The sequence below is a fragment of the Cryptomeria japonica genome, chromosome 5 (assembly GCF_030272615.1).
Source record: "Cryptomeria japonica chromosome 5, Sugi_1.0, whole genome shotgun sequence".
Taxonomy (NCBI): Eukaryota; Viridiplantae; Streptophyta; class Pinopsida; order Cupressales; family Cupressaceae; genus Cryptomeria; species Cryptomeria japonica.
This window is the reverse complement of record NC_081409.1, coordinates 180062766-180076333: the sequence shown is the minus strand read 5'-3', so window position 1 is coordinate 180076333 and position 13568 is coordinate 180062766.

The window sequence follows — 13568 nt, the reverse complement described above, 5'->3', positions numbered from 1 at the left end:
TAGGAGTATGACCAAACCATAGTTTAAAAGGGGTTACCGGTTTCACTTTTGATGTGAACTCTGTTGAAAGTATAAACCATTGTATTCATTGCTTCTCTCTTGTACACATGAGGTAGATTTGCTTCCATCAACATGGTTTTTATTGCATCCAAAATAGTTTTCTTCTTCCTTTCCATGACTCCATTCTACTGGGGTGTCTGGGGTGCTGATAATTGTCTTTTGATCCCATTCACTTCACAGAATGCATTAAATTCCCTAGATGTAAATTATCCTCCTTGATCTGATCTCAAACATTTGATTTTCTTGCCGATTTCATTCTCTACCATTGCCTTGTATATCTTGAACCTATCAAAAGCTTCTGATTTCTCCCTGAGAAAAGTAGCCCAACATATTCTAGAATAATCATCAATTATTAGCATAAAGTATCTATCACCCTGTAGACTTCTTGTTCTTCTTGGACCACATAAATCGGTATGAATTAAATCAAGAATATTATTGGATTTCTCAATAATTCTCTTAAATGTTGTTCTAACTTGCTTTCCCATTTGACATTCCTTACATACCGGATTATGAGGTTTCACAATCTTAGGTAGATCCCTTACTGCCTTAGTTGAACCGATCTTTACAATGTAATCAAAATTTACATGACAAAGTTTGTTATGCCATAACCAACTTTCATCAAGTGTGCAATCAAACATGTCTTATCACTAGTATTCAAATGAAAGATATTACCTTTAGTCTAATTACCAGTTGCAATCTCCAATCCAGTTTTGTTTATGATTTTGAATCTTTCATTCTTGAATTGTAACTGAAATCCTTTCTCAATTAACTGGCCAACACTCAAAAGATCATTATTTAAACCTTCTACATAATAAACATTGTCAGTATTGTGCTTACCATCCAAAGATATAGTGCCTCTTCCTTTGATTGAACAAGCTTTATCATCACCAAATCTTACTAGACCTCCATTAAATTCCCAAAATGAAGAGAATTTACTTTTATCACCAGTCATATGATGTGAGAATCCACTATCTATGATCCATTCATCCTTTTCTTCAATGTTAGTTTCCAATGCCTGCTCTACCAATTTGACAATAGGTGCCAATTGATCTTCTTTTATTTCAACAAATGCCCATCCCTTATCTGCTAGATCTTCATCTGTAACACCTTCATCTGCATAGTAATATGACTTATCTCTATTTTTCTTAAATTTGTATCTCTGATATTCAGAGTTAGGCTTATATGTTCTCTTAGCTTCCTCCCTTAGTCTTGCATGTCTATCAGGACATCTAGATGTTATATGACCAACTTTATAGCAATTAAAACATTTGAAAGGTGCCTTGTCTTCATACTTGCTTCCTACTGGACCTTTAGGCATCTTCCTTGCAAATAGTGCTTCAAGTTCTTCAAGTTTTTCATTTTCTCTCCTCATATCTTCAAGTTATTTTGCATAAAGTGCTTTCCAATCAATTTTGTTAGATGATGATGATGATGATGATGCTGATGATGATGCTTTGAAAGCTAACTCAGTCTTAACTGTAGCAACATGACCAAATTCCTCAAGCTCAAATGCTGAAAGTTTTCCAACCAAAGTATCTCTAGAAACTCATGTACTAGGCATTGTTCTCAACTCATTAATAGCAGTCACTTTCATTTTGTAGGCTAGTGGAAAAGCTCTTAAAACTTTAGAAACAATTTCATCTTCACTTAAAGATCCTCCACAACATTGTATTCGTAAAACAATTTCATTAACTCTTTCTATAAATGCAGAAATTATTTCATCTTCTTCCATTTTTAAATTTTCATACCTGACCCGGTAACATTCCAGTTTTGCAATTTTGATAGTGGTTTCCGCTTCATTCAATGTTTCCAGTTTATCCCAAATAGCTTTAGTAGTAGATCGGTCTCATAATCCCATGATTTGTTGATCTGATAATGCGCTCAGAAATGCTTCTCTTGCTTTGCAATCATTCTCCAAGTCCTTACCCAATGTCGGTGGATGAGGTTGATTTGGAGTAGGAGCAACATAGCCATTCTTAGTAACATCCCATATATCTCTTCTAATGCAGTTCAGATGTTTCTCCATTCTAATCTTCCATATACCATAGTTAGTTCCATCAAGTTTTGGACTATCCTTCCTAAAAATATTTGCTGCCATAGGATCTCCTTAAGTTGTTAGGCTTCTGCAAAAAGAGAACCTAACTCTGATACCAATTTTTAAGGAACTGGAAAGACAACTGAGAGGGGGAGTGAATCAATTGTTAACTAGTTGTATATAAGTTATAACACAAGTGCAAATTATTCCAACTTAAACTTAGTATCGGTAAACCAAACTTAAATGTTGGTAAAATAGATTAACTGCTATAGCAGTACCTGTTGGCAACTGCTCACTCCAATGAGACATTGTAGGTGATTGAAGGTTTTGTCATTGATGGCAACCTTACAATCCTATGACACCGGCAAGGCAATCCACCAGCACACAGACCACCGGCACCGGCAGTGAAAGGAACCATACCGGCACAGAAGCTGATAGGAATTTTGTTGTTAATATATTTTGTTTATTATTGTAAAATCATTGTAAGCTGACTTGGCAAGTTGTAAAATGACTCTTATATAAGAGAGTTCATTGTAGAACATTGTGAAAAAAAAATATATAGATGTAATGTATGGAGGAATGTAATTAAGAGAAATAAGGCAGACCTATTATGTGAATTATAGGTTAAGGGTTTATGTATGAAGTAGAGCTATAAACCGGTACTAGATCTGGCATAGTAGATGCTATTTTGAAGCAGTACAAGACATTGGATTTATATAATCCAATTTGTAAGTCAGTGAGACTTACCATTTTGTAATTGAGTAGTGAGCTTTAGGCACTCGGCCTTCCCGCATGTGCAAGCCCCTCTTGTAGCAGTAATATTCTCTTATTGACTAGTAAGTGAATATTCTGGGTCACAAATCCCACCGAGGTTTTTCCCACACTGGGTTTTCTCGTTAGAATATTGTGTTATGGTGTGTTTTTCATGTGGTTGTTTTTATCTCTGTTTATTGCATTACTTTTTGTTTACCAGTACACAGTATTAATATGCTTTACATGTTTTAAGTCAAGAAAATCTACAAACCGGTTAGATACTAATTCACCCCCCCTCTCAGTATCTGTGGGAATCCTAATAGTACTGGTAAAACTTAATGCATTGAACAGAGAGAGAAACAACATTCACAACACATGACACAGAGATTTTGACGTGGAAACTAGGTAAAGGGAAAAACCATGGTGGGAAACCTTACCCACAATCAGATGATACTACTACAAATAGTAAGTGTATACAAATAGGGTCTTGACATGCAGAAAGGCCAACTACCTAGAGCTCACTACTCAATCACAGAATAGGAGTCACACTGACTACAGTTGGATGGTTAAATCCAATACAATGTACTGCTCAATATAGCATCTATAATGTTGGATTCAGTACTAGTTTAAGCTCTGAACATGAGTGCTAAACACCTTCATAACCTTCCTTCAAGCTTCATATAATGTTTATATGATTTGCACAAGGATCTTCTTATTTTTGTTCTTCAATATACACACACACTCATGCCATATCCATACCGTATCTCATGAATGAGATCTTACATTTATTTATACAAAACCTAAGACCAAATGTTAAGGTCGGTTCACTAAAGATATTACAATTAAATCAATTACAAAATAAGTCTTGATGCGATACAATATGTCGGCTCAATACATTATCCAATCAATAAATCATCTCCATAACATGTCATGCTGATCTGGAATAGATATCATGTACTGGTCCATAACCTAGTCCTATCTGCTGGTAAAGAAAAACATGTCAACCCGATTAGACTAATAATCAAAACACCAAATCCAAACATCCAATCCATGTCTTCGACATAACCAAATGATCTCTAGATGATACCTCATTATCATCACTATTCGGTGAACATATACTGGTGAACAATAAACCAATATAACCAGAGTTCCAAACCAACAATGTAGATCTCCATAAAGATAAGTGTTGACATCAATGACAAAACCAATGCAACACACGATGAAGTCATCCATAATACCAACACATATGCCGCAGAAAGAGGTTCTAGAAGATGTTCTAGATAATGGAAATTATTATCCGACATGGATATGTTCTATTCGAGATCTAGTATCTTTCACTGATAGTCATTTATGTCAATGGAAGATTAGGGTTTTTCTCCAAGGTTAAAAGGTTGAATTGACTTCTTTATTGATCACCTTGCATTTAGAGTGATCAAAGGCATTATGGAGAAATCAAATTTCTTCTTGAGCGATTTCACCGGCGTCTAGAAGAATTTGTTGAAGGTTTTCACCGAGAGCGATCAAAAGGTATTTATCTTTAAACATGGAAGCATGATCATCAGCTATTCCTATTTTTGTTGCAAACTCGACTGTAGTAGAGGTCAAGGACCGCCCTAGGCAAATTTTCAAGCGGTATCCACATGTGGCTACCCTGGAAGATTTGGTTGGAGCATTTTCTCGCATTCCGGAGAGAGTTGTCTATGTAGAAGATGTTAGCACATATATTCATTGTTACATTGAGGATTTGGGAACTTCTAAAATAAAGGGCATTTATATGAGTGAGCTAATGGGAGAATCTGAAAAGATCAAATTGGTATACAAGCATATTGAAGACTTAGGGTTTACCACCATTTTGGACAATCCATAATTTGAAGATGAGATGATTAGGTATGTTTTGAGAAGTACATGGGGAAATTAATATGGTTAGACAGACCCTACAAAATTACCAAGGAAGTCATCTAGGCAATCACTGGTTTACCATCAGTTGGGCGACATCCAGACAAGAAGGTTTCAAATAATTTCATGAACAAGATCACCGACGTAAAATCTGATAGGAGATCTATGAGAGTGAGTACTATTACCAACACAGACATCAAATTAGGTAGCATGATCATCTGGTATAAGGTAAATCAGTTAAACCAACTGAATAATGCTTCCTATTCCTGCATTTTAGCTACATACAAAATGATGAGAGAGAATGTGAAATTGGATCTATGCGGTTGGATGCTAGATGAGTTATTAATAAATCAAGGAAAAATTAAGGGTGAAAAAAAGGGTACCTTCCAGTATGGCAACTTGATAGTTTGCTTAATGTTATTTTTCATGAATGATACACCTAGTTTTGGTAAGAGGCAATGGGAATTTGACATCCTGGTAGGGAGGCAATTGAAATAGTCAATTGCTGCTTCAGGCAATCAGAGAGATGATAAAGTTTGGGGATATTTCAAAGCATTTCAAAAATCTATGAAGTCTAGGGTAAGGGTTCCTGAGAATATTGTAGAAAAATATTCAACTAATATATGCTTCATGGTGAAGAAGGATGAAACACTTATGGAAGTAGTTAAGCCCTGAAATATTTGGATCAAGGAAATGGGCTATGAGGTGGATGCACAGATTCTTGATGCCTATGCAAAAATGTTGATTGATGCACCTATTGATGAAGCAGAGAAGCCTTGTGGTACTGTGCAACAGAAAACACATGAGGTTGAAACAGAGTTCAACCGGAAGAAGAGAGAGAAGGCGGCAAGAAAGGATAGCAAATTTATTAAGAAGGTCTCATAGGCCATAAAAGCATTAATTGGTGTTGTCTCAGAGAAAGGCGGGAAGAGGAAGAATCTAGAAGTACACATTGACCCTGTTACTGCAAAGTTTGAATCTGAGGATGACACACTATTGGCATTTAAGAGGGTTGTTAGGAAGTAAATAGAGGAAACAAAGGTAGAAGCTAAAAAGTAACTAGTTAGAAATGTTACACTCAAAATACCGACACAGAAGCAAGCACCAAAGGTAACACCTTCAGCAACATCCGGTACTGTAAAGAGGAAGAAGAAGAGTGACATCGATTTAGCAATTCAATCTAATAATGTGACTATCATCCCACCTAAAACTTGTGCAGAATTAGTAGGTTAAGTCAATAAGGATGGCATGTTGAAGAATGTACAGTTTTACTATGATCACTTAGAGGATTATGAACAAAGAGAGGTGGAGGAAGCAGTCTTACTATACTTGGATAATTATCAGAAAGCCTTAATAGAAATTGAAAATCAAATACTGGTTGAATTGTATAATGTGTTAGATGTTAGAAGATTGTCAGCTATGCAAGAAGACAAACATATTAAGATTCAAGAGGTATTATCTATTTGTGTTACTATTGCTCCAGAGGAAATGGAAAGAACACTTCAAGTGGCAGATATAAAAGTCTCTAATAGAAAACATAGAATAACTAGCTTGATGCTAGGAAGGGTAAATGAAATAATAAAGGAGACTCAAAAAGCATGGGTTAAATTCTTGGGAGAGAACAGAGGATAATTTACTTCACCGGAATCCAAGACACACACTGTAGACAACCCAATTGAAGGAAAAGGGAAGGGGATTATGGGTACTTCACCCTCAGTTTTGAAAAATATTAAGATAGTGGAAATTGAGCCCCCAATTGATACAAATGTACATACAAATATTGAGATACTGGTTAATACAGAGATTGAACAAGTTAATGTTGTGCAGGATACTAATATTGAGGATAACAGTCCTTCAAATACAAATGTATAGGTTTAGGTCACAGTTCCTATAGAGGAATTGGCAGTTACACAAACTGCACCAAGTGGTGAAGCCACCAGTGCAAGTGAGAAAGCTATAAAGGATAAATTTTCAGAAGAGAAGAAAGGGGAATCCAACAGGGAATCGGTAGTTGGTCCATCATTGTTGTCAATCGACACCTCATAGGTCAAAAAGAAAAACATAACAGAGATGAGTCCCACTGAACTCATGATGATGGCAATACAAAAACTATTGAAGGATGGATCTACAAATAAAGGGATTATTGATAAGTCAATCACTATTTTACAAAGACTAGTCCCAGAGTGCAAGATTGAAAATGAAGCAAGCCCATCCGGCAAGCTTTAAATAATTAGTGAGCATATTTCAAAGGATTTTCAATCCTTACAACAGATTTCAAACCAACAAGCACTAGAGAGATTCACTCAGGCTAAGAGAGCTGCATTTGATCAGTTGATTGAATCTGAGAAGAAGAAGATTGATGAGAAGCTAAAACTAATAGAAAATTCTTTGAAGCAATGTACAAATATTTATAGGGTATGTTGTAACACTGATATACTTATAGCTAATGTGGATAAGAAGATAAAAGAACTTCAAGAGAAAATTGCAAATATAGATAATTCCTTTGACAGATTGATTTCATTGACTACATCAATTGATGGTAAAATTTTGATTTTGGAAAACCAAATTTATTATCTTGAAAAGGAAAGAGACAAAATAAAAAGAAGAGCCAGAACTTCGAGAGGCTTGGTGAGTCCCCGGTTGGATTCACTTAGTGTACATAAGAAAGAATGTATGGATATGGTGGGAAAACCCACACCAGTAGAGGTAAATGAGAAAGAGTCATTTGCACATATATTAAGTAGACTTGTATCTTTTTCTGGCTCATTTAAAATAGGTTCAGATACCTATCTTGAGCTACTGGAGAAGGCTTATCTGGAAATTTTAAAATTTGTCAAGGTCCGGTGAGATATTTTTGAGATGTTCATTGTACAATTTTTGGATCTTTGACATTCTTTTTATAATTTTTGATGGCATTGATATCAAATCGGGAGTGGTATAGATGTGAAAAAGAAAAAAGGAGTTGTATACATTAGGGGGAGATATGGAGATGTGGAGTATTTTGCATTAATGAATATTCAACTCAGGGGGAGCAAGCAGGATGTGTTGGTATTATGGATGACTTCTTCATGTGTTGCATTGGTTTTGTTATTAATGTCAACACTTATCTTTCTAGAGGTCTACATTAATGATTTGGAACTCGGGTTATATTGGTTTGTTGATGAATTGGCATATTGTGGTCTCCGTATGGATATTGGCTTATGCACAGTTACTGATATATGTTTCACCAGCAACTCAGGAAGTTTATGATGACTTTCTATCATCTGGAGATCATTTGGTTATGTTGAAGACATGGATTGGATGTTTACATTTAGCATTTTCCATATTGGACTAATCGGGTTCACATATTTGTCTTGACTGACAAATAGGTCTAGGTTATGAACCAACATAAGAAAACATGTTCCAGATCAGCACGACACATTTTGAAAATGATTTATTGATTGGATAATGTGTAACTGTATTGAGGTCGACATATTATATTGCACTAAGACTTATTTTGTAATTGATTTAAATGTAATATATTTTGGGAGCCGACCTAATGGTTAGGTCTTAAGTTTTGTATAAATAATTGTAAGATCTTGTTTGGAAGAAGTGTGCGTATGTGTTGAGATTATTGTGAAGAGAGAAAACAAGAAGATCCTTGTGCAAATCATGCAAACATCATCTGAAGGTTGAAGGAAAGAATGTTAAAGGTCATGAAGGTGTTTATTCCTCATGCGCAAATATTAAACTGGTACTGAATCCGACATTGAAGATTCTAAATTGAAGCAGTACCTTGATTATTTAATTTAACCATCCAACTATGTAGTCATTGAGCAATGAGCTCTAGGTGGTTGGCCTTTCTGCATGTGCAAACCCCATTATTGTATTCACATACTATCTCCAATAGTATCATCTGATTGTGGGTAAGGTTTCCCACTGTAGTTTTTCCCCTTATAAAGTTTCCACGTCAAAATATTTATGTCATTTGTTCTAGTTGTTGTTTTGCTTTTTGTTTCATGCATTAAGTTGTATCGGTATTACTATAACTATTAATCTATTTTACCGACACTAAGTTTTAAATTGGAGTAATCTATTTTGCATTGCAATTTATTGACAACTAATTCACCCCCCCCCTCTTAGTTGTCCTTCCCAGTTCCTAACAATTGGTATCAAAGCCTTGTCCTTTTTTTGCAGAAGCCTAACAACTTGAGGACATCCTATGGCAGCAAATATCTTTAGGAAGGATAGTCCCAAACTTGATGGAACTAACTATGGTATATGGAAGATCGGAATGGAGACACATCTGAACTGCATTGGAAGAGAGATATGGGATGTTACAAAGAATGGCTATGTTGCTCCTAATGAGAATAACCCTAATCCACCAACCTTGGCTAAAGACTTGGAGAACGATTACAAAGCAAGAGAAGCACTTCTAAGCACATTATCAGATAAGTAAATCATGGGATTATCAAATAGATCTATAGCAAAATCTATTTGGGATAAACTGGAAACATTGAATCGAGGAGATTCCACTGTCAAAATTGCAAAACTGGAATGTTACCGGGTTAGGTATGAAAATTTAAAAATGGAAGAGGATGAAATAATATCTAGATTTATGGAAAGAGTTAATGAAATTGTTTTAGAAATATAATGTTGTGGAGGATCTTTAAGTGAAGATGAAATTGTTTCTATAGTTTTAAGAGCTTTGCCACCGACTTACAAAATGAAAGTGACAGCTATTAATGAGTTGAGAACAATGCCTAATACATCAATATCTAGAGATACATTGGTTGGAAAAATTTCAGCATTTGAGCTTGAAGAATTTGGTCCTACTGCTACAATCAAGACTGATATAGCCTTCAAAGCATAATCATCATCATCTGACAAATCTGATTGGAAAGCACTTTATGCAAAAGAACTTGAAGATATCAGAAGAGAAAATGAAGAACTTGAAGAACTTGAAGAACTATTTGCAAGAAAGATGCCTAAAGGTCTAGTAGGAAGTAAGTATGAAGGTAAAGCACCTTTCAAATGTTTTAATTGCAATAAAGTTGGTCATATGGCATCTAGGTGTCCTGATAGACATTCAAGACTAAGAGATGAGGAAAAGAGAACATATAAGCCTAACCCTGAATATGAGAGATTCAAATCTAAGAAAAACAAAGATAAGTCATGTTACTATGCAGATGAAGGTGTTATAGATGATTCTGATGAAGATCCAGCAGATAGTGGATGGGCATTTGTTGCGATAAAAGAAGATCAATCAGCACCTATTGTCAAACTGGTAGAGTAGGCATTAGCAACAAAAATTGAAGAAAGGGATGAATGGATCATTGATAGTGGATGCTTGCATCATATGACTGGTGATAAAAGCAAATTCTTATCATTATAGGAATATCATCGAGGTCAAGTAATATTTGGAGATGACAAATCTTGTTTGATCAAAGGAAGAGGCACTATATCTTTGGATGGTAAGCACAATACTAACAATGTTTATTATGTTCAAGGTTTAAAGCATAATCTTTAGAGTGTTGGTTAGTTAGTGGAAAAAGGATTTCAATTACAATTCAAGAATGGAAAATGAAAAATCATAAACGGAACTGGATTAGAGATTGCAACCGGTAATCAGACTAAAGGTAATATCTTTCATTTGAATGTTGGCATATGTGCAGAGTTGGATGACATGATGATATTGTATGTTGTCATTGATGTCAATATGTTGAAGTATGAACTAGTATATTGAAGAAAGCAAACTGGCAAGAGAACCGGTATAATGGTATGAATCGATATATGCAAAAAGGTGAACCGGTATGTTGGAATGTGAACCAGTATATGCAAAGTTTGTATCAGGGTTTCATTTGATATGACTACCGATTGGTAGTCTTAGCTTTAGGGTTTTCAGTTGATGCATTTCAAGTCTGTGTGATTCAACTGATGACATCCTGTAATGAGTTAGCATTGAAATGAAGATCAGATCATGTTGCCACATCAGCCTTGTGCGTGTGAAGAATTTCCTTGAGGATCTTGCATGAAGAAGATTGATTCTATCTACCTCGAGAATGTACAAAGTCTCAGTAAATGGTGGAGAGTGCGTGATGGGTTATCAACTTCCAGAAGTGGTGAAGAACGAACAATGGAGAACATCTTGATATTTGTTCAAGATTGTTTTACCCTGTGTAGTGAGATTTAACCGTCAGGATTGGACCGACTGTATTGTTAACCCATATGCTTAGGGTTTTAGGTTTTGGTTATCGACCTAATCGTTGTCTATAAGGTCGATGATGATTCTCATTTGATGTTGTTGGCAAATGAATGTGTGTGAAGTGATTCTTGCCAGATCAGAGAAAAGAGTAGAGACCTACAGAGTTTGATTGCAGAAGTAAAGGAACTGAAGTGGATCTGCCTTGGCATTGAATGTTGTTATCAAATTAGTGTATTACCTGTTGACTTCTAACCATTTAGCAGTTGGAAAATCCCTTTACCAGGTAGCTTGAACAATTTTTTTGTAAATCCTTTAACAAGGTGACTCAAAATCATTGAGCTCTTTAAAATCCTCTAAAAAGGTAACCTTTAATAGGGTTTTAACCTCTAACCTGGTATTTAGCCATCCCTTAACCAGGTGATCCCTAGTAGGATCAGTTCCTAGCAGAACCTATTATAAAGTCTTTAATAGGACTAGGCTCCTAATAGAGTGAACTTCAGAAGAGTTCAAGAACAAGTTGTGGGTATTCATCCCCATCATGGTTTTTCCCAGTTGGGTTTCCATGTGAAAAATCAGTGTGTTATGTGTGATCCTTTTTCATGTGATGTTTTAGTGTTTTTTGTTAAGCTGTAAAGCATGTTGATCCAATGGTCATTGTATTCTGATGTTTACTTGCTTAAGCATATGGGTGAAGTTGAGATGAGATGTTAGGTCTGAAGATGATCTAGATGAATTGGTTTATGTCTTTCACAGTCATACTATGTGTTACCGGTAGTGCCTTGTTTTAGATCGGTGATATTGTTTGTCAATCAGTGGAGTCTTTGTAGTTTAAGTTGTTTAAGGAAGTTTTTGTCTATACTGATTCACCCCCCCACCTCAGTATCTATTGGGTATTTATTGTTCATCATTATTCATCAATTGGTATCAAAGCATCCTCCAGGTCCTCTGTGCTATAAGCTTAACCGCTTGAGGAAAAGATCCTATTCTAATGATGAAGAGGGAAGGTCCTAAGTTCAACAGAGATAACTTTAAGATATGAAAAGACAGAATGAAGATATACATTAAAAGCATGGGTGCTCAACACTGGAACTAACGGAAGCCCAAAGCCTCTCCTCTGTAAAACCCCTTCCCAAAGTGTGCACACGCTGGATGAGATTCTCCGGTTACCCGGGTCGAGAGAAGGAATATCAAACAAGGAGGAACTCAATGAAGGAATCTCAACTAGAAGCAAGATTAAGAAAAAGGTGGATGTTGGAAGTCAAAATAAAAAGCAAGGAAGGCCATCCCTAAAACATCAAAGGGAATAGGAAAGCTGGAAGAACCATGTTGATGGAACACAGTGTTTCATCAAGTCAGCCCTATCCCCAGTTAAAATATGAAGATTATATCCTGGAATATCAGAGGGCTAAATGCCCCCCATAAGCAGGATGTGTTATGAAATGTCATCAGAGATCATAAACCGGATGTGGTCCTTGTTCAAGAAACCAAGATGTCTAAAGAAAAAGTTAAAGGATCATAATTTTCAAAAAAAATGGACTCATAGGAACTAACTTGGAAGGTGCTTCTAGAGGAACTGCGATTTTTTGGAACAAAAATACTATAATAGGAAAGGAAATCATCTTTGCCTTTATCAAGAACTCGGTTTTGCTTGAGCATATTAAGGACAACTTTGTTTGGGTGTTATCTAATGTCTACGCTCCTAATACTAAATTTGGGAGAGCTAAATTCTGGAAAAGCCTTGCCACTGACAGACTCCAGTTTGCTGATCAAAGCTGGATTATTATGGGAGACTTCAATACCCCGCTCAAAGACAAAGATAAGATGGGAGGAATCTCCCTACATCTTGATGGAAAACAAGACCTTATGGATTTCATTAATGACCAAGCTCTCATTGATATTGATCTCCAGGGAATCAATTACACATGGACCAATAAAAGAACCAGAGCTGGTTTGATTCAAGTTAGGCTTGATAGATCTTTAATTTCTCCTAACTGGCTTTCTAAGTATAGTTGCTCCCTTGGTTCTGTCATCAAAATCAGTTCAGACCATTTCCCCATCTCATTTTCTGCCAACTCTTTTTTGGCTAAGAGAAACTTCCCTTTCAGATTTGAAAAAGCTTGGCTTTCCCATCCTTCTCTGGAAGACTGCATTACTAAATGGTGGAACTCTGAAGTGGAGGGTAAGGCTCTTTTAGAATTGCTAAAAAGCTCAACATCATAAAAGCCAAAATTAAAACCTGGAACAAAGAGATTTTTGGGGACATATTCAAGAACAAAACTCAAGTCAAAGTTGAATTAAAGTATGTTCAGGATAAAATCCAAGAGGTGGGGTTGACCGAAGATCTTAGGATGGCTGAAAATGATCTGTTATCTAAATACCACTCCATCATCTCCAATGAAGAGACTTTCTAGAGACAAAGATCTAGAGCTTTGTTCCTGAAGGGAGGTGATAAAAACACCTGCTTCTTTCACTTAACCGCCCTTAAGCACAGGGCAGCCAACAAAATATCCAGACTCACTTGTAATAAAGGTGTCCTAATAGAGGATTGTGGCATTAGGAAGGAAGATCTCGAGCATTTCAGTACCTTGTTGGGTGAAGTGGACAACCTGTATTACAGTAAGCAAAATACCCTATTACAAG